Here is a 22,461-nt window from a genome sequence, read left to right as displayed (position 1 = left end):
TGTGGGAAACGGGGAGCTGAACCAAGTGAAGCAGGCCTGTCCATTGTAGGACTTAACCACAATCTTCCGTGCACCAGTGCGCGTCTCCGGGACGTCATTTGCAAAGGGTTCCAAACGTATTTCTTCAATGCCAAGACAGGCCCATTGTAAGATGTATCAGCAGTTCAGTAACAGCTTTTCCAGGATTCGAAACAAAAAAGGAAAAGGATCGCGTGGGACACACACATCGATTTTAGGAAGCATTCTGGTTTCATGTCCTTCTTTGTTTTAAGGTAACATATCCAGGCTACTTACTGTGTGCCACACACTATTTTAAGAGCATTTATCTAAATGGACTGTCCTACCTTTGGAGGTTGGGGTAGGGTCTGGGAGGAGCTGGAGAATTCCAGTAGGAGTACTCTGGGGAGGTGACTGGCAGCGGGTCCCTGTGGGATGCTCTGAACACACCTTGGCCTTGGGCAGAGGCCAGTGATGGAACATGTCAGGGACACGGAGGCAGGCCCCTTCCTGGGAGACATAGGAATCTTCTGATAGTTGCTTTTAACTTAAGACCTCCTCATAATTTTGCCCAAACTTTCTCAGAATTCCACAGCAAACTAAAGTTTTTTCTTCCTCCCTTCTCTTTTGTGGCAAGAACGGGTCTGCCCTAAGGCCTCACAATATTCCCAGGCGACCCCTTCTTCTCCCCGTACTCTCCCACTGGTGCTTCCCCCAGCACAACTCAACCCACTGGAGAACCAACACAGCTGGATCTTTTCTTTCATTCCCAACATATGAGTAGGGAAGCTGAGACCAGAATGGTTAAGTAACTTGCTCAAGGTCACACAGCTAGGAAGGGCCAGGGCTGGTCACCAAACGCAGGCATGTCAGAGTACATACCCATAACCATTTCACGGGACAAACTCTCATTTCATAGTAATACATGAAAAAATAAGAAAACGTGCCCTAGGGTCTAGGAAATGAGGCATTTATTCATGCAACTTACTTTCTGAGGGGTGTTTTGTAGGATTAGGAATCAGGGAGGTGCACAATGGGAAGGCTGGCAGAGAGCCCTTGCGCTGCGTGTGTGTCATGGTGACTTGCGGGTGTCAGGGTGTAGGTGTGTCTATGTGGACCAGCTCACAGCACTGGACAGGAACAGCAGAGATGAGCAACGAGCCCGCTGCCCGGGTGGAGCCCCCGAGGCTATATCCTGTTGTTGCTGGTGCCTGCGACCTCCAGGAATGTAGCAGAGACCGCGCTATGCACCTGGTCTCTCCATCGCCCCTTAGCTGAATTCTCTTGTCTCCTTGCCTCTCAAAGAGGGACTGCCCTAGCGAGATAGGAGGCCCGAGTGTCACGCCATTCCTTGGCAAGTCACTGGACGCCTCTTGCCTTGCTCTCCTCATCTGTACAAAAGGGACTGGAAGTTTCCAGCCATGCTCTTTGGGGATCCGGTGGCAGTTTGGAGATGACAAGAAGCCACCGATAGGAGGGGTATGAGAAAGAGCAGACCTGCCCACTGTCCTGCGTCTCAACACAACATCTCCACTTCCATTCACACTATTTTCTTTTTTAATTTTTAAAAAAGATTTTATTTATTTATTTGAGAGAGAAACAGAGAGAGATCACATGCATTGCCACGAGCAGGGGGAGGGGCAGAGGGAGAGGGAGAAGCAGACGCTCCGCTGAGCAGGGAGCCCAATGCGGGGCTCCATCCCAGGACCCTGAGATCATGACCCGAGCTGAAGGCAGACGCTTCACCGACTGAGCCACCCAGGAGCCTCTTACTCACTTTAAATCTCGGGATTCTGTGAATGTCTGTAAGCATTAGTGGTTACAAGCTACGGAAACTGACTCTCCCAGCAGAAGAGAAAGGAAGTTTTTTAAAAGGATATCAGAGCCAGGGACTGCATTCAAAGATTCATTCAGAGGCTAGAGGACCTGGCCGGGGCTGGGGGAACAATACCAAGAGAGCTCCAAAAGCCTGCATTGTGAACACGCCGCCATCATGAAGACTGAGGTCCAAGCAGCCCCCTGGCCTGTGGTTTCTGGGTCAAGATTGAGTCCAGGAAGAAGGTATTCAGAAGGCCAAGCTTGCCTCTGGGGCAGGAAGGAGGACACGGCCCCTTGGAATTCCAAAGTGGGCAGTGGTCCAAAGAAGGTCAAAAAGCCCTTTCAACCAAGACCTCACAAACAGGCACAAAGTATTTACTGAGAAGAAGACCACGTTCTCTAGGAATCAGGAGTGGGTGTTTGCCCAAACAACAAATGCCCACTATATGCATTAGTTGGGTTTGCAGCGGAGTTCCACTGTTCACCTGTCTGAACGGCACTGGGCTAAGGGTCCTTCGTGCATCAGGGACCTTGATCCCATGCAGCTGTCCACGTTCCAGCCTGGAGATGAGAGAGCATTGAGTCTCTGGTTTCTTAACCACAGAACTGCCTCCTGCACCACTGAAAGCCCCACTTCTTCCAACAGATGGTGGGGAGAGGGCCGGAAGGCAACTGTCTTGGCTTGGGTTCCCCAAGAAAGCAGAACGGCGGAAGGAAGGCTTGCACGCAAGTAGTTTACTTTGGGGACTGTTACAAGTGGGGCTCAGCAGAGACCAGGTGCTGTCAGGCCCCCACAGGGACCACATAATTTCTGTAGCGTCCGCGGGAGGCAAAGGTGGATGAGGAGGAAGCAGGGCAGGGCACCAGAGGTGTCCCATACAGTGACTCCTTTGCCACTTCCCGCCCCATCCCTCTTTGGATGCGCACATGGGGCTGATGCCAGGGAAGAGGAGGCCCCGTTGGGTTTGCACGTTTGTTGGTGGGGGCCCCAGCCTGTAAGGAAGGTTCCACATTTGACTGTCTGCATGGCACAGCTTGAGGAACCATGTTCCCTCGAGGACCTCACACTGCTTTCCCAACCTCTTTTTCTACTAGATTTTATCCTGGTCCACAGGTGCTATTTTTGCAGAAGGCACTCAGGGAAGGAAATTTGCATCCTGCTCACCCTACAAGCAGGCTCGCCTCAGGGGTGAGATTGGGTGCTCGGTGGCCAGGGCCCGCAGTCCACGCAGGCAGTGAGGGAGCCTGTGCCAGGCTGGCCCACGGAGGCTTGAGCAGTGCCTGGCTTTTGCTCACTATGCCCAGAGAAGGCGGGACAAAGCTTGGGTTTGAACCTGGTTTGGAGTACAGCCGAGGTCATAGGAGAGGAGGGTCTTGGGAGCTCTGTGGCTTCACTTCTGCAGTACCTGGGCGGGTAAGGGGGCATCACCAGAGGCCCAGGATATTTTTACGCATTTTTTAAAGTTTTAATTTAAATGCCTATTAGTTAACATACAATGTAATATTAGTTTTACGTCTACAATTCAGTTATTCAACACTTCTAGACAACACCTGGTTCTCATCACAAGAGGTGCATGCCTTAATCCCCATCACCTGTTTAATCCAGCCCCACCCACTCACCTCCCCTCTGGTAACCATCCATTTCTTCTCTATAATTAAGAGTCTGTTTCTTGCTTTGCCTACCTCCCCCACCTTTTTTCCCCTTTGCTTGGCTTGTTTTGTTTCTTAAATTCCACTATTGTAGCAGCATTATCTACGATAGCCTAATTACGGAAGCAGCCCAAGGGTCCATCAACTGATGAATGGATAAAGACATGGTATGTATACACACACACAGGAATATTACTCAGCCATAAAAAAGAATGAAATCTTGCCATTTGCAACAATGTGGATGGAGCTGAAGAGTATTATACTATGTGAAATAAGTCAGTCAGAGATAGACAAATACCGTATGGGTTTTTAGAGTCCCCTGGCCTCTGGCTCTCCTCCAAGGGGAGATGGAGAGGTCAGACTCTCTTAGGGCATGACCTCTCAAGGTCCTAAGGTCGGAAGCCCTGTGCTCTGACCGTGGGCTGAAGGGATTGCTATGGGTACAATCTTATTTCCAGGAAGTAGTCATTAATAATCAATTCCAATTACCAACATTTATCAGGTCCCACGCGTTGTGCTAAAAGCTTAACTTACCTTCTCTCCTTTTTTCCCCATTTAATTCCCCACTCACCATTTAGATTTTAACTGTCCCTCCTTGGGGACGTCTTCCTTGACTTGGGTGCCTTTGCTTCCCCCAGCCCTTAATTACATGGTCTAATTGGACAACAAACCTTCCCTTTGAGGCACTCACCTCAGTTGACATTTTAGTTTATTTGTGCCGTTTGTAAACCAATGTCTGTTCCCCAGAGGAGAAGAGAACTCAATGCTCCATGCTCCCTGCTGAGTCCCACACCAAACACAGCGCTTGGCATAAATAAAATTTTAATAAAATACCTATTGAATGGAAGGGTGATTGAAGAGCCTTATCAGAACCCTGCAAGGTGGGTTTAACACTGAGGCCCAGAGAGGTTAAATGCTGACTCGGGGTCACACAGCTAGTAAAGGAAGAGGTAGGATTGAAGCGTGCGTGGTCCGTCTGGCTCCAAGACTAGGTCTTCACCATCGTGTCCCCCTGGGTTCCAGTGTCCAAGTACCTTTTCTATCTTCTCCTGCTCTGTCCTTCCTATGAAAGGCAGAGGGTCCTGACCCTTTCCATGGCCCTCTCGTTTGACTTCTGCCCCTCTCCCCTCAGGTCCTGGCATTCAATCCTGTGACCCCTCCAGCTGTGAATCTTGCCCTTTGCAAATGCCTTCCATACCGTTCAGCGGTCTCTCGGCTGCCAGTACTGGGCTCCATCTGCTGAGATGGCGTGGTGCCCGCTCAAAGATGGCATGCTATTTTTACCCGGCTTAGGTGCCAAGCCAGCCAGATGTTTTTTAGCAGTGCAGGGAAGCTGAGCATGGCTGGGGTGTGGAGGGAAGCTTCCAAATGCCGACTCCCCGGGGGGCTCTGGGACAAGCAAAGGAAAGGCTCTGCCTGGAAATGGACATCCCCAGGACGTTTCCAGGTGCTGGCACCTGTCTGAGGCGCCCCCGGGCACTCTGCACTGGCTGCTGCTCATGGGCACACACCGGGGCTGTGATGAGGCTGCTCCAGGCAGGAAATGCCCGGGGTCAGCACTCTCGGGAGCACATGGGCTTCATCGGCCTGGTGAGGTCCAGGAAGTGAGCCTGGGGACCTCCCCTTCTGTGGCTTAACTGGATGTTTGGAAAATTCCAGGTTTGGCTGGCTGCGTGCAGAGCCGGCCAGAACAGTCTGAGTCCAGGCAGTTGTGGGATTGCCTCTCCCTCAGAACAGAGGGAGCTAGAGGTCTGGTGGTCTTAATCTCTGCTCTTTCCTTCCCGTGAAGGGGTGACCCCTAGTTGAGGCCTAGTTCCCCATAACAGCCAATTAGAAACAGCAGGGTGTGGAGCCTAGCTCTGGCGGTCCTAGCCCTCTGTTCTGCAAACTTCTCTGCTGCTCACCTGTGTGACCTTGAGCAATCCCAACCTGAGCCGGTTATCTCATCTGTGAAAATTGCAACAAACTCCCCACCCTGACCCCCCGCAGTGGTTCCTAATTGTAAGGAGTCACAGCTGTCGCCAAGCTCTGCTGACCTTGTCCCGTGACTGGCCATTCCTGGGCCCTGTAGAACGGGGTGAGTGGACTCCCTTCCTCCAAGTATGGTGCACATGAGTCTCTGCCCTTGCCTAAATTCCATCTTCTCACCCTTGGGGAACTTGTCAAAATGCTCAGTCACCTACAAGAAGTCCAGACTTGTCAAAATGCTCAGTCACCTACAAGAAGTCCAGACTTCTGGACAAAAGGCCCCACCCTTCATGAAGGGCTGGGGGTCGTGTGGAGAGAGAGGGAATGTTGGCAGCTGTGGCCACTGAGCCAAGAAGAACCGACGACAGGAGGGGTCCTCGTGGCCTGATCGAACACCCTCATCGAGCAGTCCCAGTCCCATCTGAGAGATGTCTGCCCTGGCTGGGCCAGTAGGCCAGGGTTCCAGAACTCGAATGTGCACCTGAGCCTCCTGCTGGGTCTTTCTTGTGACATGTGGAGGAGGACGAGAGCTAGAATCAGCTGACCTGAGGCCGGGAGGTTATTCTGGGCCATACAGGTGGGCCCAGTGGAGGTCTAAGGGATGCAGCACGAGAAGGAATCGGCTACTTCCACTGGCCTTCGAAAGGGAGCTGGAGAGCTTTGAGCCAGACGCTGGAGCGAGTGAGCAAGCAAGAAGGAGGACCTTCCCCTAGAGCCTCCAGGGGCACAAGGCCCTACCACGCCAGGCTTCCAGCCCCAGGAGACCTGTTTCAGGCTTCTGACCTCTGGCACCTCCAGGTAAAAATTTTGCATTGTTTTGAGCTACCGAGTTTGTGGTAGTGTGTTACAGCAACAATAGGAAACCAATACGGGCTGCATTTCTGACAAGCTCTCAGGTGATGCTGAGGCTTGAGACTGTCCAAATGTGGCCAGGGTGACCACTTAAAGGTGGGAGAGAGCTGTTTGTTCAGTGGCTTCCGTGGCAGCTTCTCATTATCCCGGTTTGTCTGTGTCTCCTCGTTCCTCCCCATGCAGAGATTGTCTGAGGTCCCTGGGTTGTCTCTTGGTGTGGTCCAAGTCAGGGGGTTTCCCAGTGTGTGAGCTCCAACTCCCTGAGAGAGCTGAGATTGCTGTAAGGGCTGCTCTACTTGGGTGAGTGCTGTCTGTTACCCAAATCAGTGAGGCCTCATGCAAATCGCACTTCTCAAATGTAAGTAGGTGCCGTGCATAGGACACCAGTGGAGGGTGGTGGTTTAGAAAGATGCTTTGCCCTTTGGCAAAAATCTAAACCGTATCAGGACCCAGGTGTCCCTCTGCGATCTGGCTCCTCCCTCCTCCTGCGACCCCACCTTGCTTTTTTGTCCCCATCACACGTTAAGTGAGCTCGAGTCCCACTTGGCTTCTTTCTGCCCTTGAACACGAGTCTTTCCCGCTTGGCATCTGTGGGGCCTTCCTCTTCATTCTCCCCACTTGGGTTGACAGGTGCCTCCCCTGACCTCCAAGAGCAAGCATGGCTCACTGGGTTCTCTCCTTTATTGCTCTGGCACGTTTCCTTTTACTGTTTATTACAGTTTGTAGCTGCGTATTTATTTGAGGCTTTGCTTATTTATCACCTGTCTTTCCCTCTGGATTGAGTTCAGCAAGGGCAGGGTCAGGGGAGTTCTGTGTCCGTCCATGCCAGATACACTCAGCATAGGTTATATATTAAATACATCTTCGACTGGGAATGACTGAATAAATGAATGGGTGTCCATCTGAGCCCCCATAGAATCCCAGACTGTGTCCACTTGCCTTAATGTTCTAAGGTTCCACCTTGGGGTTTATAGCTGTCCCCTTGAGCACTGGTCTCTGAATCCCTCTTGTGAAATAGAAGCCCCATGACTGGCAAGATTGGTCCTTGTTTTCCTTCCCGTATCTTCCTGCTTTTCATCTCTCCTCCCCATCTCCACGGTTTATCTCTGCCACAGGGAGAATGAGCTTTGCCGCACTCCTCTCAGTGTGATTGGGTGTCTGCTGATGGGAAAAAAGAAGACGCATCCTTGGTGCCTGGGTGTGCTTTCTTCCATTGTCATCTCAAGTCAGTAGACCTTTTGTATGGCATGAAGCTGAATACTAGTATTTACTTTTGTTTTATCCCCAGAGCTTGTCTGGTTCATGTGAGTCCTGGTGGCTGCCGGAAACATTCTGTTTCTGGAGTTCCAGCTCCTCTTGGTGGGAGAAGCATGGACCGAGAACACAGGGGCTGACTCCAAATGTAAGGGGCAGGGCCACAGGCTAGAGCACAAGGAACAACTCCCTGTTGACAGAGTGGTGAGATAGGAACACGTTTCCCCAAGCTGCCAGGGAGCGGCTGTTTCTGAAGACATCTGGGGGAGAGAGGACTCTGTCATTAGGGGCTGATTGGAACACAGTGGAGTCTGGAGGTGGACAATGGGCGAGATCCAGCCACAGTGAGCTGTGATAATGGCTGACTTGTGTTTGCTCTCTGGATTTTATTATGGACATTTCCCACCATGAGTGTGAATTGTTAACAAACTCAAATCCTTAGAAATGAGAAAACTGAAATTCAGGGACGTTAAGTAACTCATTCAAGGTCATACCTCCAGACTATGAATTCAAGTCTCTCTGAATCCAAATCTTCTGTGTTCCTACTGCTTCCTCTTGGGAACCTGAGACATCCCTACTGTGTTCCATAGCTGTTTGTAGATGTCAGTTCCTTAAGAAGGTTGCTTAGTTCTGGCTTGGAGAATCTGGGACCACTTCCTAGAGAAGGTTCAGTGTTTGGATATGTGTACAAAGGGCTGGGTAGTATACATTTGAGCATTGTTTTCTCAGCATCCATCCCTTCTACTTCCAGCAATAATGCCTGATTTTTTGGCAGGCGGTGGGGAGACCCACTGTCACCAATTCTCCATCCTTATCAATGGGTAGATTCTAGGGTAGCTCCAAGAGTGGAGGCGCAGGCTTCAGTGCATCTTATCCTTCTGGCCACAGTTCAAGGATAGTCACATATTCTATGCAGGTCCAATCAGAGTAGAGCTAAAGATTTTTGAGGGGACTATCCGTAAAGGTTTTGGTTCTATCTAGCTGTGTTTGAATGTGAGTGGAGGTGAGGCTGGTGCCGTGGGAACTACATTGTCATGAAAGCTGAACTAGAAAATGGAAAGATTTGAATTCTAATGTTCACGGCTCATGACTCTTGATCCAGCCATGCCTGAAGCTGCCATACCTTTAAACTTTTAAGCTTATATATATATACAAACAAATTTTCTTTTTGCTTGCTTAAATCTACGTGGGTCTGTTTTTCTGTTACTTATAATAGAGCCATAGCTGATATCGGTAAAGTGGGGGTGGTGGAATAGCACAAGTTGGTGAGAGTGGGACAGAGCAAAACACACCATTAGCCTGAAAGCATGGGCATGAAGAAGTCTCAGTATCTCTGTAAGTCCATGATGTGTATCCAGCTGGAAAAATGAATAGGATATACTTTTCTTAGAGCTCCCCTGCCCTGCCCCACAAGAGGATGAAGAATATGAAACTATTCACCCAGAACATTAGCATCCTGGAGTGTTAATACATGTTTCACTGGGGAAGGGGTTGTGTGGTCCAACAAATCTGAGAAACACAGGAGCAAAAAAAGAGATAAAGAATGTGCTACCAGATTGAAGCCTTTAAAATGCTAACATGTATTGTGAGCTCCAAGGAAAGAGAGAGAGGGATTGTGTGTTTCCAGAACTTATTTTTCTTAGAGCATCTCATGGGACCAGTATTGCAAAGAATACGCTTTTGAAAACATTGGCTTAGAGGAAGTTACTGTGCAGGCTTCAGAGAAGCCACTTTCCAGAATGAAGAACTTGGCGAAGGCACGAGTGTTTGTCTAGATGTGGGCAGGATGGGGCTCTCTGCAGGAAAGGGAGGGAGCTCTTGATTCAAGGACCCCGAAGATACTGCTTGTCCTTAAATGGCCCTCTGGCCAGCCAACAACGGGACTGAAATTCCTACGAGTGGAGGCAAGATTTGGGTTTGGAGCAAATCTTCAAGACATTCCTATTGAACTCTAAAGGCAGAGTTACTTGGCAGCCGTATCTCATCTTCATTCATTCATTTATTTCACACCTACTTGCTGAGCATCTACTCTGTGCCAGATACTGCGCCTGGTATTAGGGAACCTTCCATCAATCAGACAAATCCCCACTCCTCTGGATCTTAAATTCTAGCAGATGAAGGCAGACGTCAAGCAAATAGACATGTAGATAGTATATTATGAAATTAAGGGCTAAAATAAACAGAGCTGGCTGAGGGGTACGCAGAGTTCCAGAGAGGGGATGTTTGATAGGGCTGACAGGGTGGGTGTCATTGAGAAAGACATCAGAACAGACACTTGAAGGAGGTGAGAGATGAGCTGTGAGGAATGTTCTAGAAGGTGAAAACACCGTGGTGGTGAGGACCCCTCATCGGGGGCATGACAACCTGTTGGAGATGCACTGCAAGGTGTTCAGTGCGGCCGGACAGGGTGGGCAGGGGAGCGTGGGTAGTGCTGAAGAGGTAGCTGTGGGACCCCATTGCATAGAGCCTTAAGCATCTGTCTTTCCCCATGAGTGGAGTGAGCCTGCCTTACGTTTGTAAGGGGTTGCTCTGGCTGCTTTGTTGAAACTCAAATGCAGGGGCCAAGGGTCAAAGTCGGGGGCCAGCGAGGGGACTGTGCTGCTCACCTGGGTGAGATGCTGGTGGCTCGGCAGGGGTGATGAGTGATGGCCGGAAGCAGCAGCTGGGTGCTGGATGCATTTCTTTTTCTTTTTTTTTTTTTTTTAAGATTTTATTTATTTACTTGAGAGAGAGAGAGTGAGTGAGCGTGCGCACAAGCCGGTAGAGGGAAAGCAGACTCCCTGCTGAGCAAGGAGCCTGATGTGGGCCTTGATCCCAAGACCCTGGGATCATGACCTGAGCCAAAGGTAGCCACTTAACCAACAGAGCCACCCAGGTGTCCCTGCTGCATGCATTCTGAGGGTGCATTCGACAGGCTGTCCTGACAGACGGGAGGTGGGGAAGGAGGAAGGGCAAGCTGAATGAAGGAGAGCAGTTGGTGCGAGCAACTGGAAGGATGACGATGTCGCCAGGGGGGTGGGGAGGCCTGCGTTATGTCTAGAAAAATAACGAAGCCAATGTTTACAAATTGGGAGATTTCACGTTCAAAAGCAAAATCCGCAATTCCAGCCACTCCTGCAAAATGGAATGATCTGGCAAAGTGGAGCCCAGCTTCTACCTGGCATCCATCAGTTCGCGCTAGCTGGCAGTTTCTCCCCTCTCTGGGCAGGCGTGTGAGTTTCCTCAGCTGGCCCCTTCGGGATTTGAGTGGGAGAACTTGGGGATAGGTAGTAAGTAGCAGAGTGGCTCTGAAGCCAGAGGGCTTGTTACAGTGGCTTCAGATTTCGGAGGTCAGGGTGTAGCCTGAGGACCTGCAAACCTTCCAAGCTCCCAGTGGAGGCGGATGCTGCCGGTCTGGGGACTGCACTTTGAGAAGCACGGAAGGAGCACATTCTCCCTGTATCCCCTCCCCCCCACCCCACCAATGATTGCAGATGAGGTTCTCAGAGGACCTGAGAATGGTCTGAGACTGATCTGTTTTGCTAGGGTCCGGGACAGGAGTGGTGGCTCTGGTTGAGGGAGGCCTCATCAGCCAGGAGGTCTGTCAGAGTCGCTGAAGACACACTTGGCTCCTTTTCTTGCTTTTGGCAAAAGCTGCCTCTTCTGGGTCAGGGTCACCAGCGATCATGGCAGGGAGTCTGGAGGAGGACCAGGGAGGCCCTAGCAGGAGCCAGGGTCTCCAGAGAATCCAAGGGACGGATGAATTCCCTGCAGCCCGCCCAGACTGCTTGCATAAGTTTGCTTCTTCTTTATTTCAGTTAGGCTCTGGCCTCCTTATGCGGTCCCGGAGCTCGTGCTTCGACAGCAAGAAGCAGAAATCAGATTTCCATCTGCTTCTCCAGCTTGGAGAGACCCCAGGGAGAGAGCTGCGGCCACCACAGCACTGGCCTCCCAGTTACCCAAGCGCATGAGCCTGGGGAAGGTTCTGGAGTCTCTTCAAGCTGTTCAAGGTAAAGTTCGGGAATCTGGCCTACGCTGGAGGGGCTGCAGTGTGAAAGCGGGATAAGCAACTTTTTCTTTTCTTCCTGACAAAGAAAATATTTCTCTGTACATCTGGTTTGCGTTTTTCTTTAGGGTTCTGCCAGAAACAATTGTGAAAACAGAATGCAGCCCAAGATTGAAAGAATCTATCCATTCCTCTGGAATTCTCCATCTGTATGGCCGGGCCCCATATTAAAATTTGAGTAATTCCTTAATGTGAATTCCCCAGGCTTTAAAAATACTGCAGACAGGCTTTTGTTTGCTAGTGGTTTCTCCCCTTCAAATGTTGGCCCTGGGCCCTCTGTCCCCCTAGAACATTCTCCATACCCCAGCCCTCCATAATTCCCCTGCCTATTGTAGTTCAACACATTCATCTGTATGTCCAGTGTTTACCACACCCCTTCTCTGTGCTGGGCGTTGGCAGGTCCTGGGGTCAGTGGAGGGCAGAACAGTTGCCACCATCATGAAACTCAGTCTGTGGGGAAAGAGGCCAGTTTAAATCAGGTTATTAGTGAAGCTTCCTATGAAGCAGTGCTTTTCTACTATCTGTGGGTGAGGACCTGTTATTTTTCATTTCCCATCAACCATAGACTGACACACATGGTCCTACTTTGTATGATCTGTGTGTAGTTTGTACCATGCGAGTTGACTAATACGTGAGACAGTCTAAACCCCGCTCAGGGACATGAATCCACCCATCACTTGCTTGGCTGTCCTACAATAAAAGTTTCTAAACACCCAAAGTCTGTTTGTTGGTAGGGGTGCGAAACGACCTATGGGCAGCCCCTCACTAGTCCACACTTTGAGCCATGTCTTATCGAGGACAAGTGGGGGGTTAGAAGAGACAAAACAGATACTTTACTTAGGCAGGGTGATGAGTGAAGGACCCTTGAAGAAGTGAGACCTAAAAGATGAATGGAAATGACCAACATGGGTCGGGAAGAGGGGGTCAGAGGGATCAGTGTTTATGAGTAAGGAACAGCATGCACCAAAGCCTAGAGGAGGAGGAGAGTTGGCTTGCCAAGGAATGGAAAGACTGCCTTTGTGTGTGTGTGTGTGTGTGTGTGTGTGTGTGTGTGCAAGGTATATTAAGAATTGGGTTGATTAGAAACAGAATGCAGAGCAATGGGAAGGGTGAGGCTGAGGGAGAGATGTGCTCCATTATTGATTTAGAGAAAATCCCTCTGGTGACTAAAGCATCCTTTGAAGGGCAGGGTTTGGTGGCGAGAAATGGGGCACTAGTGGGAAGATGGAAGAGGTGTTGGGAGCGATGTACTGATTGTGTATGTCCTAGCTCGCTAGGGCAGCTGTTCCTCAAACTGGTGTCTTAAAACAGAAGAGATGTATTCTGGGAGCATTCTGGAGGCTAGAGAGCCAAAAGCAGCTAGTCCACAGGGTTGGTCCTTCTGAGGCTGTGATGGCGAACCTGTCCCACGCCTCTCCTGGGTCCTGGTGCTTTGCTGGCCAGCTATAATGCTTCCTGGCTTTTGCTGCAATGCCTCATCTCTACCTTTATCTGCACTTAGTGCTCTTTCTGGCTGGGTCCCTGGCCCCTAGTTTCCCCCTTTAACCATACCTGTGCTATTAGATTAGAACCCACCCTAACAACCTCATCCTAATCCCATCCTCTATAAAGACCCTGTTTCCAAATAAGGTCATGTTCACGGCTGCTGGGGGGTTGGCACTTCAACATCCTTTCTGGGGACACAGTTGAACCCAGCACAGGGTGACTGTGTTGTTTGCCTTGGAGCCGTGTCAGGGCCAGGGGGCAAAGGCAATGGATCCGAGAGATATTTCAAAGTTGAGTTGGACAGACCCGGTGATGGATGGATTGGGTGCATGGAGTGAGGGAGGAGAAAAAGGCTTAGATCCCTTTGTTTTAAATTCAGACCTGAGGCCCCTGGGGGGTCTGGTTAAAATGCAGGTGCTGCTGCAGGCGGTCTGGGGCAGGACTGGAGGTGCTGCCCTTCTTACCAATTCTCAGGTGACGCCAGTGCAGCAAACACCCTTTGGTTGGCGACCGTACCGCGAGGAGAGAACTTAGTGCTTCCCTGTCTAGTACGGTAGGCACTAAGCTCACATGACTTGTGAGCACTTGGAATGTGGCTCGTCCAAACTGAAATGGGCTGGAAGGGTCAAGTGCACACCAGGTTTCGAAGGCTTAGTATGAAAGAAAGGTTATAAATTAATTTTATAATTTATTATAAATTATGTAATTCATACATAGTTATATATAAAACCAAATTAATTTTGGTTAAATGCATATAATTACTTTTTTTGGTTATACATAACCAGTTTATATGTAGACACCAATTAATTTTATTATTGTTGAATTAATATTTTGGTTTTATTTTGTTTTGAATTAATACTTTGAATTGTGTAGCAAATAACAGGATTAAAAGTAATTCCACTTGGTTCCTTTTTACCCTTTTCAGTGTGGCTACCAAAAAATGTAAAGGTATATATGTGGCTTGCACTCGAGTTCACATCATGTGTCGGCACTGGACTGCACTGGCTTAGGCTTCAATGTTTCCCCTTTCCAGAAGCTTCTTGACCACCCCAGCTGAAGGAGATATTTCCCACAGGCATTCTTTCTCACAAACCGTGTAGGTCATTTATCATCACTTTGTTCTGTAGTTCTGTGGGTCTTTGTCCGCTGGCCAACCAAACTCTGTAGTTTCTCAAGGAGACACGCTGTCTGGCTATCTCTCTCCCACAAGCTTGCCATTCTCTTGATAAGGCAACGGTTGTTGACCAAGCAAATTTTGGTGAGGCAGCTTTCTCTGTTGGCCACAGTGTTGATTCTCAAGTGGGTTTGGGTGAGGATTGCCAGGCTCAGACCAGGGCAAAATCTGGCTCTTCTGGACGCCAGTTCATGGGGCTTGTAGAACCTCTGAGAGCTGCTCATTGGTGGGAAGACACCGCTTGGGACAAAGGAAGGCAGGGGAACTGGTGGCCTGTGAAGAAGGGATCTTCCTGTGCCTCTACCCCTTTTACTCACCCTCAGGGCAAGCCCAGGGCCAGTGCTTCTCAGGTGGGGAGGTTATTGCAGTAAAAGGCAGGACAGGGGCGCCTGGCCGGCTCAGTCAGAGGAGCACGCAACTCTTGGTCATGGGGTTGTATGTTCAAGCCCCAGGTTGGATGTAGAGATTACTAAAAAACAATAAATAATGATAATAACAACAACAATGACAAACTTTTTTAAAAAGGCAGGGCAAGTAGGCAGTTTTCTCTCTCTCCTGCTTCTTCCTTCTCTGTGGCCTGAGAGCTAGGGGACCAGAGTGCAGCCTCACGGGAAGAGGCCCACCATTGCTCTCTCCCCTAATCCTATGTCCTGCCTTGCTCCCACCTGGCAGTTTGACAGAGTATGGGGCTCAGGCCAGCTCAGTCCTAAGCACTGGGAAGTACCCTACTTTTGCATTCTCTCTCTGTGTCTCTCTGTTTCTCTCTGTCTCTCCCTCTCTCTCTGTGCTGTCCTAGTGGCTAAAAAGTTGCATTGGCTGCTACTCTCTCCTCTTCCCTGCTCACATCTTGGGGTGAGATCGAACATACACGTTTGTCTGTGGAGAGTGTTGTTGATGGGGCTTTCCAAAAGCACACTCTAAGATGGAGTTTGGGGTACAAGATACTTTTAGGGGTCAAGGCCTAGGAGAGGAGGGGGAAGGAGCTAGAGCTCGCAGAGGAGGAAGGCAGGCTACAAGGAGGACTGACAAGGCCTCAGCTTCTGCCAAGCCAGTGGGGAGCTTTGCAGCAGGTGTCACCTCTCCCGTGGCCGAAATATCCCGGCCTACGAGAAGCCCAGCCTCTCTGCATTGAAGGTGGGGCTGATCATACTCTCTCAAGTCCCTTCATTGAGGGGTGATCTCTGCATCTCCCATAGATCCTGAGACAAGGATTTGGGTGCAAGGAATTGACAGAGAAGGTGATCCCAGGGGCAGGCTGAGGGAGCAGGAAGGGAGACAGGGAAGGGAGGAAGGTTGGTCCATCCAGGTGAATTCATGAGCAGGCGACTGCCTCGGGCAACCTGGGCTCAGTTCCCCTGGGGACTTCTGGGACGCTGCACGGGATGCTGCTGAGGGGCGAGGAAGCTGAGGGACGCGTTCCAACTCCCATGCCCAGCTGGCTGCTCTGAGGCATTACTCCCTGCTGCAGAGAAGGCCTGTGGCAGAGATGGGGAAGGCTTAGGGTTTCTGTCTCCAGGGGAGCTTTGGGTGGGGCAGGACTCTAGCCCTCAAGACAGTGAGGCGCAGCCACTAGGAATAACCAGTTCTGCTCTAGCCCCATTTATCAGCCTTCTCTGCTTAGAGAGGCAGCCAGCAACTCCCTGTTGCCCCTAGTCCTTGGGAAGAACAGATACTCTGGGCCTCACGAGACAGGAATTTGGGAGAGCCTGGAGGGCAAGCCTGGATTCTTGTGAGGTCTGGGATCCTCAGCTCCTAGCACACTGCATGTTGCATCTGTGTTTGTGGCCATGAGCAAGTCTAAAGGAGAGGCAAGCAAGGGGCGCCTGGGTGGCTCAGTGGGTTAAGCCTCTGCCTTTGGCTCGGGTCATGATCTCTGGGTCCTGGGATCGAGCCCCACATCAGGCTCTCTGCTCCGCGGGGAGCCTGCCTCCACCTCTCTCTCTGCCTGCCTCTCTGCCTGCTTGTGATCTCTGTCTGTCAAATAAATAAATAAAATCTTAAAAAAAAATAAAAAAAAGATAAAGGAGAGGCAAGAAGGCAGGGGAAGGGGGCATGGGGTGGGGAGGGGCCTGAGCCTAGCCCTCAGGCACCACTGATTACTGGCCTTCATCCAGTTCCGTCAGCTAAGCTCCTGCTCCCAAGCGAAGCCGTCGCATTCTGCCCTCCTAAGATAGTCTCTGGTATCAGCGGCTTACCATCGATGTCTGGTACCGGGCTCTCTCGCATGATCTGGTCACCTGAGGACATCAGTATCGTCGTCGGCACCGTCACACCCACTTTGAAGATGGGGAAGATAAGACAGGGGGTGGAGGAGGAGCTTGCCCAAGACTGGACAGCTAGGGAGCAGCAGGGGTGGGACTTAAATCCAGGTCTATGCAGCGTCCAAGCCAGGGTCCACGCCCAGGTTGTGGCAATGGTTGGAGGTGGGGTGGGAGGTAGGGGTGGAGGAAGCAGAGTGTGTTGGTGGAGGGGCCGCAGAGGGGAAGCTCTCTGGTGCCACATCTCAGCCCAGGTTTCCCAGTCATGCTGTCGGCTCCTCTCAGTAGCTGAGGCCGGTCCCCTGCAAGTCAGGGACCTACCGTCGGTGAGGAACCCATCTATCCTGAGCCTGTGGACTCACCAATGCTTCTGGCTTCTCAGTACCACCCCTGAAAAGAGTTCTTTGACTCTGGGGAGGAAACGGGGGTCTTTGATATCCTCAGAATCCCCAGGCTCTGTCCAGTGTCTTTCTCAGCTCCTCCCCTTACCCTGCAATCCTACCCCCGCCCTCCATGGGTACAAAACTCCTTCTAACTCCTAACAACCAAAGGCTGGAACGTGAGGCTGTGGGTTGTCAGCTCCCTCCTCCCAAAGCTTCCAATGATGGAGCCAACCTCATTAAAAGGAGGGGAACTAGGGTAAAGTGAAAGAAAGCCCTTCCCATAAATGTTTCATTTTTATGGGGCCATTAGCACACTAATCTTCTGTGGGGCTCCGCCAGGCCCTCAGATGCCCGAGAGTCTCAGCCAGATCCCAGGAAATGGGCCAAGATGGAGGAATTAATAGCTCTTCCCCTCCCCTAGTTTCTGTAATTTATGAGAGTGTGTGATTTGGGAACCGAGAGACGATTGGGAGAGTAGAGGAGACACGGTGACCCACCCAGACGGTGTTGCTGCACAGAGAGTTAGGTGACAGGAAGCGTCTGGGGAGAGAAGGTCCAGGAAGCTGGCCCCAGGAGTACTGTCCGGAGTCTGTGTGGGAGAACTCGCTGTGTTTCACTCTACTTCCAGCAGAGCTGCCAGGTCTGGCCAGTGCCCAAGACCCTGCTGTGGTGGAGGGGCAGGGCCGGGACGAAGGGGTGGAGGAGAAGGGAGCAAAACTGCTTTTATTTGGCCTTTACGATGGCCAGACCTTTCCCATTTGTAGCTCATTTAGTCCTCACAACAGTGCTGTGAAATGTTAGCAGCAGCCGTGGTGGTGGTAGTCATGGTGGTGGTGGAGTAGTGGCAACGGCAGTATTAGTGATGGCGGGAGTAGCGGTAATGATGGTGGTGGTAATACTACTACTTGTAGTAGAAGTAATGGTAGTAATAGAAATAGCTCTCACACTTGCAACAGTCATGATTAAGATGTCTTGAGTACTTACCATGTTCCCAGCACTGCTCTGTTGGCCTTTATAGGCATTATCTGTGGAATCTTCACAAGGACCCCATGAGAGGATTCTCTGGGCTTTCTGGATAAACTCAGAACAACCAACCAAGATGAGTACATTCTGCTTTCCTGTGGTGGCGCCAATGTCACAGCATTTTAGAGGGGAGGAAACTGAGGTACTAAGAGTTTCACTAACTTGTCCAGTGTTCCATGATAGAACCAGGACTTAAACTTGGAAACCTGACTGCATGCAGAGTACTCCCCAAAACCACTGTGTTTGCTGTTCATCAGGGCTGCCATGGGACAGGCAGCCGTAAACAGCACCGACCTACGTGGGCTACATGGTCTGTTGCAAATACTCAGTCCAGCCTTGTATAGCGAAAGCAGTGTGGTGAGTGACCAGGTGAAACCACGTGCAGCAAATTTCATCTACAAAAGCACGCGACAGGTGGGTAAGGTTGCCAGATAAAATCTAGTCCTGCAACCTTAGGTGAACCAGATTTGACCACAAGCCATAGTTTTCCAACTTCTTATCTAGTGAGTGCCTAACTTTTGCACTTTATAAGCATTCCCTTAATTCCTGGAAAACATCAGTGAGGAAGGAGTTACTCTTTGCCTTTGACAGAGAGGGAAACTGAAGCTCAGAGGGAGTAAGCGATTTGCCCAACATTATTCAGATGCCAGATGCAGAGCTGGGTTCAGAATCCAGGTCTCCTTGATGCCTTGGCTTCATTGTACCCCAAAGACCTAAGGCTCAGGGAATGAGGAGCCAATGCTCCTGGCAGCCTCATGAAATTTAGGAAAAAAAGAAAGACCTTCCCTGCTTCCTTGCCCTCTTCTCTAGGTCTGAAACCAGGCTGTTTTGCTTGTGTCTGATTTCACCTGGATTCATGGGGGAAGAGAAGCAAAGGAGGAAGAGCATGCTTCCTGGTGACAGCTCTGAGCTTTCAGTTTGGTTGTGACTTCTTTCTGAGAGTGGAGGGGAGTAACTGCCTATTCTTGATCTGAACTGACCTCTTTGGCTTCACCAAAGCTAATGCAGCAGGAAAATAGCTGTAGGTCACCTGAACTCTGCCATTGAGTCTAGGTCAGTGGTTCTCAGTGGAGGAGAGGGGGTTATTTTGCTGCCCAGGATATCATAGACAATATCTGAAGATCTTTGGTCATAGGTCTGGGAAGGTGGTCCTGGCATCTGGGGGATAGAGAGCTGGAGAGCTGCTCAACATCCTACCAAGCACAGGACAGCTCCCACAACACAGACTTAGTGAACCCTAAAATGTAGGTAACATGAAGTCAAGAAACTCTGGTCTATGGTCAAGTGGCCAATGGAATGGGTCTGCTTTGGACCTATGTGGTCTTCTCCTTTGGCTCCATCCCCCTTGCTATCTTAGCCCTTCTCCATTTTCTTGCAGGTGGGAGGAAGAGGGTTGACCAGTCGAGGCCCTCTCGGGTGAGAACTGCTGGTTGTTCTCTCCTCTTCCCTGTACTCCACAAAGGGTGCCTTTCCCTGCCCATCATAAACTTTACCCTTATTCCAGAATGCTGTATTAATCAGGGTCTAGCCAGAAAGACAGAAACCCCTTCAATTATTTGCAGTAGAGAGAATTGAATGTGGAGAACTGGAGGAGCTGAGAAGACAAGAGGATGGGCCACCACCACCCTTAGACGTGGAGGAAAGGGAAGAGGTGGGGTTTGCTGGATCTTTGTGGCCAGGGCCATCGGGAAAGTGAGGACCTAATGGGTCTGTCCAGTGGGAACTGGATACATGGGGAGTCATTGCTGCTGGAATGAACAGGATGGAGAGGGAGAAATATCCCTACTGCCTCCAACTGGGCAAAATAGCTCAGCTAGAAGTCAGCTGACCCACAAACCTGGGAAATGCGGGGTTAGCTCCTTTGACATACAAAGCAGAACTGGGAAAGAGTAGGAAATGGATATAAGAACAGGTCCAGGAAAGGCCTCCCTACTTCTCTTATTAGAAGGAAAGCGTAGAGGAATTCCAGTTGTACACATGGACCCTGGGCCCCCCCTCAGACTTTCCTGAAAGAGGGAGCTTGACTTAAGAACTGAGGTTACCTAAGCATTACTAAAAGCTTCTTAGGGGGAACATGGTGCATCAATTTTCTGTATATTTGTATTTAGGAAAATCCTGGAAGGTCTTATAATGATTGAGTCAGCTTCCAATGAAGAGTTTTTTCTCCAGGTAGCAAGATGACTTGTGTCAGAATCCCCTGGAGATTTTAATCATGACAATTCTAGAGTCCCACCTAGAGATCTAGAATCAGGATTTCCAAGGGAGGAAGAGGAAGAGACCAGCAATCAGCATTTTTTACAAAACTCTCCAGTGGTTCCTCTATATCCTGCAGTTGGAGAACCACTGCTGGAAGGTCCTGGTCATGTCAGCATTGGTTAGGGTCTCCTCTCCTCTCCAAATTTCCTGTTGTGTTGATAATTTATGGGTACAACTCAATCCTTGCCATTCCCTGCTTTGCAAATTTCTCTGGAATGTGGCCCAGCCTGTTATATTGATAAACTAGATTCTTAAAAAAGCAAGAAATTGGTCAGCTGTTGTTTTTCTCTTTGCTCCAATGAATTGTATAGTGTGTGTGTGTGTGTGTGTGTGTGTGTGTGTGTAGAGACACGGGACGGGAGAATGGACCAATCCCAAGATAGTACTAATCTTTGATCAAAGAACAATTGTGAGTTATAGCAACTCTTAGGTGTTTCTGATTCTGAGATCCATTTCTTCAACAGTCTGAGCTTACACTAACAATAACAAAATAAGCTCATTTTCCTGAAACCCTACTGTGCGTCAAACACTTTGAATATGTTATTTGAATTCCTCACAATAGCTCTGCCATGTAGGGATCAAATTTCCTCATCACAATAGATGAGGAAACAGAGACATAAAGAAGTAAAAGAATTTGCCTGAAATCACAGAGCCACTGGAAACAGGATATGTGATAGATCTTCAAATAAGTTTCAGAATAAATCCCCTTCTTTTCCCATTCTTCCAGGAAGATTACAAGTCAAATTAATATTTAAATACTCAGCTGGCTTCCACTTATGGCCTAACAGTGTTTGGGCCCTTGCTGAAACAAAACAAAACAAAACCCAACTCTGGAAATGATTCCAAGGGCACACAGCAAATGAAGAAACACTTACTGAAGAAAATATAGTAGTATTTGTTAAGGACAGGGGAAGTCTGTGATGTTTGAAGCAAGACCTGCTCTCTTTCAGCTTAGTGAAGCAAACTCCATTTGAGCCTGATACAGCCAAGAGCACAGGGCTCTGCTTCCCCTCAGCTCCTGGTGGGAGCTGTTCCCTTCCTACAACCTGTTGCTGGAGCTATGTTTTGAGCAAGGGCAGCTGAGAGGTGGGAACACTGTTTTTGTCTTGTTTTTGTTTTTGTTTTTGTTTTGTTTTGTTTGCTGAGCCCCCATTCATAGAAAGGACATTCTATTTTGGACACAGTGCCGTGGAGGATACTAGGGACCAGATAGTTCTTAGTCTGGCCCATGGGGTGGTATTCCATGCTGAGACAAAGGTGACTTGGCACTGCTGCCCCTCCCTCCACTGAGTGTAGTTAAGATGTGAGCACACAATTGTCCTGTCCCCAGCACGAGAGCCTTGACTTGGACATTGTATCTGGGGGATAAGCAGGACATAGAATAAGGATCCTAAAATACCTTCCCAAAGGAATGGACTTCATTTGCAACAAGATATGGAGAAGTTGAAGCCAAAGGGACTTGCAGAAACAAAGGTGGTGTGGTGAAAGATAATTTGGAGATTGAGAGATTCCTTGGAGGTATATGTTAAACTATAGGTAGGTAACTAGGTTGCTGGAGAGAAACAGGCAAGGAGATAGCTGGGGAAGGCCGTAATGGTATCAGAAAAAAGTCTCTAACATTGACCTCAGCAATTATCCCCTCAAAGCAAGCAGAATTGATTGGATCATTCTGTAAGCAAGTGAAACTCCAGAATACTACTGATAGCAACAGAGGGTCCGATAGGTAAGTAGAGGCACTTAACTTGGTGTGGTCAGGAAGAGAGAAAGTCAGAGAGAGTCTGCCAAAACCATGGTCATCCCAGGTGACTAGATATACCCCAGGCTGACCCCTGAGGAGAAATATGAGAAGTTTCACACCACAGAGTGACTTCACTGAGATAACGTAGCCAGTCATTAAACAAGTAAACAAGCCAACAACAATAACAACCCCCCAAAGAAGGTACACTAATATCCAAAGTTGCTGTAGTATATCACCTAAAAATGTCCAATTTCTAACAAAAAATTATAGAACATGTTGAGAAACAGGAAAGTATGGTCCTTATACGGGAAAATAAATAGGAAAAACACTGCCTTTGAGAGTAACTGGATATCAGGTTTAACAAAAACTTTCAAGCAGCCATTTTAAATATGTTCACAGAACTAAAGGAAACCATAGTTACGGAAGTAAAAGAAAGTATGATGAAATATTACATCAGATAGAGACTATCAATAAAGAGAAATTACAAAAAAGAACAAAATGCAAATTCTGGATTTGAAAAGTATAATAACTTAAATGACTGTTTTACAAGAGGGGTTCAT

The sequence above is a fragment of the Enhydra lutris genome, unplaced genomic scaffold (genome assembly GCF_002288905.1).
Source record: "Enhydra lutris kenyoni isolate GAN:26980312 unplaced genomic scaffold, ASM228890v2 scaffoldscaffold10, whole genome shotgun sequence".
Classification (NCBI taxonomy): domain Eukaryota; kingdom Metazoa; phylum Chordata; class Mammalia; order Carnivora; family Mustelidae; genus Enhydra; species Enhydra lutris.
The sequence above is the reverse complement of the archived record's forward strand: the minus strand, read 5'-3'. Positions refer to the sequence as shown.